This window comes from Mercurialis annua, linkage group LG2, assembly GCF_937616625.2.
Source record: "Mercurialis annua linkage group LG2, ddMerAnnu1.2, whole genome shotgun sequence".
Lineage (NCBI taxonomy): Eukaryota > Viridiplantae > Streptophyta > Magnoliopsida > Malpighiales > Euphorbiaceae > Mercurialis > Mercurialis annua.
In genome coordinates, this window is record NC_065571.1 from 33,121,555 (window position 1) to 33,127,503 (window position 5,949).

Genomic DNA, 5,949 nt, shown 5'->3' on the forward strand with positions numbered 1-5,949 from the left:
CTGGACCAACTGCTCTGATACCAACTTTGTCACGACCCAAAATCGAGGGTCGAGACCGGCGCAAGGGAGTGGGAGTGGTAGCTCCGAAACCCGTAGCAAGCCTAAAAACGAGTAGAAATTTTTCGCAATTCAAACATATATCAATATGTAAAATGTTTTCAGAAAATTTCTTTATACAATACAATTATATAGATTTCAAAATATCTAAATTACTTTCTGAAAACCGATGCGAAACGATATTAGAAATCAGGGTCTTAATAAGCGATATCTAGCATTTAGCATTGCCCTGTTTCAACTTATGCCAATTCATAAAATAATAATCAATTCCATTCATGGATAATTGGTAAAGAAATAACACGAATAAAAAGCGTGATTTATATAAACTATGAACATACATTTATCATCTCAGAGTTAATAGCAAAATATCGTTTGACACAAAATATTATTTTTATACTGACATCTACTGACTGCTGCAGCGCTAGGATTTGAAGCATACTTCAATACATATACTTAAAATATTGCAGACTTCCGGAACAAGAATGGAAGTCCTTGCCTTCAAAATACTATCACCTGAAATAAAACACTGTTGGGGGGTCAGACGACGCTGAGTGAGTTCATATAATACTGCAGACAATTAATAAAAACAAAACATATTTTTATGTATCCAAATACGGAACCGAATGAAACCCTAAGTTCATTATGTTTCTTATTCATTACATTTATTATTCATTATGTTCTTCCGATTACGATCATACCGATACAATTCAAAGCTTAGTTATTGGCCCAGGTCCCGAGATAGTTCAACCGAGTTAAATGGGAGAGATACAGGTCCCGAGATAGTTCAACCGAGTTACCTTGTATCTCGATTAATGCAGTCCCGAGATAGTTCAACCGAGTTACTAGCATTAATCATTTTCTGATGCAGTCCCGAGATAGTTCAACCGAGTTACTAGCATCAGTCGATATTAAAGGATATTCTTTATGGCTTCATATTTTACTGAATATTCGTTTGTATTTTATGTATATTCAGTTTATTATGACTGGTGTACACACAGTTCTATTGTTGCCCAATAGATAGCTCGTTTCATCGGATCTATATAAGGGTTTTAAAACATTTAAATGCAATAAAACAATTTAAATAAAGCATTTGATAAAATAATGCAAGTATTAAAAATCGACAGTATTAATATAAACTCACCACTTGCTATTCCTAGTTTCCAAACCGGATAACGCTATGTCACGCTCCTCGAGTTCCGGGTCTCGTCGGTAGTTGCCTCGCCGGGTCTACACAAATACGATAACTAGACTCGATTAAAATGGATTCTAATCCGAAGGCGTTCTAGCTATATAATACTTAGCGAATAAATTCATTTCTATTGCCTCGGAATTAATCGACAATCTTTTAAAAATATAACTTCGTGTAATAAATAACATTAGTCCAAATGTTATTTATTAGTTATCCAATTTTGCTAAATTAAATTAATTATCGAGATAATCGATAATTAATTTAATAATTCCCTTTTCCATATTTTATAATCAACTTTAACTCAAAATGTCAAATTAATAATCAAATCATTAACGAGTTAACATTTTGTTAACTCAAAACTAGTTTTTCCAAAACTAGCTTAACTAGTCGACTTTGAACTATTAAAACGTTCCCGGAAAATAGCCCAAGTACCAAACAAACTTAACACTCTTATAGTCCGTAATCCCATCTACAATTTTCCTTTAGGTTCTAGACTGAAATAATAGTCCTAAAGTGTTGAAAATTTGTCCCGAAGTTGATTCCCTAAAACTGTCATATTTGGCCGCAAAACATTCCACCATGGCTGCTGTTTCGGGCTAAGAAACAGAGCACGTAAACTGGTTATAATCCAAAATAAATTTAATATTCCTATAGTCCATGACGTTCTTTACAACTTTCATTTAGACCTCGGACTCAAAATCAAACTCGAAGGTGTCGGAAATTAGCTCCGAAGTTGCCTCCCCGGGCTGATTTATTGACAGCAAAACAGCCCTAAGGGCTGCTGTTTGCAGTCAAATCTGCAGCTATCATGCCACTGTTGTGGCAGCGGCTGTCCCACATTTTTGTTCTTTGTTCCGTAACGAACACAATGACACCAAAACCGACTCATTCCGACATTTCGTCAGCTCGCAATCCTCTCTCAAAGTTAGCTCCTCGCTATGTACTAATCCTTGTTTTAACTTATAATTTTTCACTTATATTAAAATTCTAACATTAGACTTAAACACCATTCTTATTATCATATAACCAACTTCATTTTAACTTTAAATATGTATCTTTTATACATTTTTCTTGCTTTTAGAATTATCTCTTAAAAACGCTTCAACGTCAACTTAAATTGTCGTAACTATTCGTCGCGAAACCTTTAAACAAACTCTTATTAATCCGAACCAATTACCATTCGAATAGGGGCTGTCTTAGTGTCAAAATTACGCTCCCTACGACGGCCGAGGGCTGCAATTGCAGCCCTCTAAGAGCTGCTCAGCTCTGCTCGCAAGAGCAGAGCTGAATTCTGCTCTTGGCAGAATTCTGCCTTCGGCAGAATTCTGCTTGTGAGCAGAATTTTTGCTGCTCTTGGTGAGCAGCAATTGCTGCTCACTGGAGCAGTTTCCGGCCGTCGGAGTCCGACTCCGACGTGCTCTCGAGGCCTAGCGAGATTCTTCCATTTATAAACTCAAAGCCAACTAATTCCAACTCTCAAATTCACGAACACACACACTTAATCCAATATTTAATCTCCACAAAACCAATTCAAAACACATCCAAATCTAAAACCATAAATTATACCTTGTCCGTATATGAGTCGACTCTTCAACCGAAAACAAGTGTCGGAATTCCAAGATATGCTCGCCGCCGTGAGAAGTGCTCAAAAGAGCATGATGGAGGTTGAAGAAGATAGCTTCGGCATCTTGAAAGGATGAGGGTTTTGGTTTATTTGTTCCATCTAATTGTTGATATGCAAGAGTAAATGAAGAGGTGGGATAATAGGTGTCCTCATTTGATTGAAATGAGGGGAAAAATAACCATATAGGTGTTTGAAGTATGCACCGCTTGCACTTAAACCTTTAAATTTCAATTGCTCCAATTTAATCCAAGTCGTTTTCATAATTACGCGGAACCTTGACGGTTATTCTTTATTGATAAATAATGGCTTCCATCGCATTATTTATTTATCCGGATCCAAATAATTTATTTATATCATTTTTCTTTTTCCGATATTCAAATTCCGCTAAATAAAATACTTTTGTCCAAATTTATAAATTTAATCTTAGCTCCTTTATTTTATTTTACGAACTTTATCGTAAAATTTATTAACTCGGGACTTTCCATTTAATTTTATTTTACTTTATTGATTTCTTCTTAGTCCCGCTAAAAATCCAATTTATAAAACAATAATATCCACTTAAATTATTATTTTACGATAATTTTTAGTAGACCCGCTTCCGTCTAACTTCTTATTTCTCGAACTTAATTCCGATGTCCTTTATTAAATTCTCGCACTTACGCCTCGTAGCATTTTAGTTGGTACTCTTAAAAATGCGGGGTATTACAAAATGTGAGTGACTGAGAAGGAATTTGTCCCTCATTTATTTGAGTAAGATATCTATGGGCCCCTTGAAGAAGATAGACTGAAGGAAATGCATGGCCATGCTAATTGATAAGGAGTTATCATTTTCAGTCTACTTAAAGTCAAGAAACTAATGATTGAATATTATAAGGATGACATGACTATGCCTTATATTCAATCTGGATATCGAGTGACAAAGGGATTAAAATATTATTGTAAATGGTTAAATCGGATTGTCGATATTCATTTAACTTGGGTAGTCATAATGTCTTGCTAGAGGCCACTTATGACTTGTGGGCTGAAATAGGGATTTCGGGCCTACTGCCAACGTTATATGAACCTATTGGGTCACACACTAAGAATAGACCCAAAACAGTTATGGGTTGTACAAGCCCAATGTGATTAGTGATTAATTATTATATATATATATATATATATATATATATATATATATAATTCGTAATATATATATATATATATATATATATATATATATTACGAATTATATATATATATATATATATATATATATATTAATAAATATATATTAATTTGAAAATAAAGATAAGTGTTTTCCTTAATTTATTATTTTTAAAGATAATAAATAATTAATATATATGGATGATTATCAAAAAGGAGTTTTTGATAAACATAAACTTGTAAGAATTGCAATGAGATTGAAATTCGAATTTGTCTCAAACCCTAATGTTATTGTATCACTATAAATACACATTAAGCAATTGGTTTGAGAATCAAGAAATTCATTATTCACTAAATCAATAAAATTCGAAATTTCTTGTGAAGCAATAGTGCTAGCACACAAGCACTAGTTTTGGCTAAGGTCTGTTCGTGTGGATACTCGTAGAGGACACGTTCTTTTGGAGGCGTTTCTGATCCGAGGCCAGGTATCACCAAAGTGAACCACCTCCTTCCTTCTTACATTGCTGTTGAATTCGACATACAAGTAAGTACTTATTCTGTTAATTCAAATTACATGGATCTTGGTTTGGGTTTTTAGATAAATTTTTGAAATTCCGCTGCGTTATGAACCGAAAAAACCCAACAGTGGTATCAGAGCTGCTTGTAATTTGATTAATAAGATTCTGAGTATGTATGTGATATATGCTTATTGTATGTTTTGTTTTGAAAAAGGGGTTGTTTTTCGAAACGGTTTTTGAAGGAATTATAATTCGTTCTAATTTTACATAAAACGTTTATGTGATTAATTGTATGAAAAACAATATGAATAATTAATTTGATTAATCGTTTAATGTGATTAAAACTTTGAATATACTGTTCTAAATTAATATTACGTTTTAATTTGATTAAAGATTTTGTAGTATTAATGTTCATACGAATTGATAAGAAAAGGGGAAACAGATTAATAAAACTGTTTTTGAATAAGGATTAGTAAACTGTTTATGAAACTGTTTTAATTCTATTAGGAAAACTGTTTTTGAATAGGATTAGTAAACTGTTTGTGAAACTGGTTTTAGTTCAATTAGTAATTCTGGTTTGAATAGGATTAGTAAACTGTTTGTGAAACTGTTTTGATTCTATTAGTAATTCTGTTTTAAATAGGATTAGTAAATTGTTTGTGAAACTGTTTTAATTCTACTAATAAAACTGTGTTTAATTATGTTATGAACAAAATTTATAAAACTGTATTTAATTCTGCTATGAGCCGAATTAATGAAACTGTTGTTATTTAAGTGTTAAATAAATTGTTTCTGAACAGTTTTTAAGATGCAGTAATTAGGGTTTTGGGGTTATTTTAATCTGTTTTGAACATATTAAAATAAACCGTAATCAATTAAGATTACTGATTTCGGATAAAGAAATTTTAATTCTGTTAAGTGTAACATGTGAGAAAAATTTCTGGACCACCGCCTGGGGCTCTGCCCCCGGGCCCCGCCAGGGGCGCTGCCCCTTGGACCCCGCTAGGGGGACGCTGCCCCCAGACCCCGCCAAGGGGCCGCGCCCCTTGGCCCCGCTGATACACCCTATTAAGGACCGTTATCCTTTTAAGCCGGCGTGTTTTTGTCATGTATTTTATTTTAATACTTTAATGATAAATTTTAAATATGATTTAAATTATCATGAATAACATATTTATATGATTGTTGTTAAATATGATTTAAAATAGTGAAATAATATGTTTTTAATGTTTATCTTATTGGTTATATGCTTTGCATGATTATTTTATATGTGATAAGATAGGATAACTAAATAGGATAAATAACAAACCCTTATTTAATATTAAGTCTTCAATATACCTCCCATTGTAATAACACTTATCAAGACTTAGATTGCTATGTATAGGCTATGCCAAAGCATGATGTAGTCATCTAAGTAA

The 5,949-nt window shown here is 33.0% G+C and overlaps 1 long non-coding RNA gene across 1 annotated transcript; it reads right to left on the reverse strand.

Moving 5' to 3' along the window:
• Nucleotides 1-352: 352 nt before the first annotated feature.
• LOC126667323 (uncharacterized) lies at nucleotides 353-3,194 on the reverse strand. The gene is made up of 3 exons (XR_007638157.2): nucleotides 2,813-3,194; nucleotides 1,199-1,284; nucleotides 353-583 (listed from the first exon to the last, which is right to left on the reverse strand). It is a non-coding gene; the product is annotated as an uncharacterized LOC126667323 (long non-coding RNA).
• Between the last annotated feature and the right edge of the window lie 2,755 nt (nucleotides 3,195-5,949).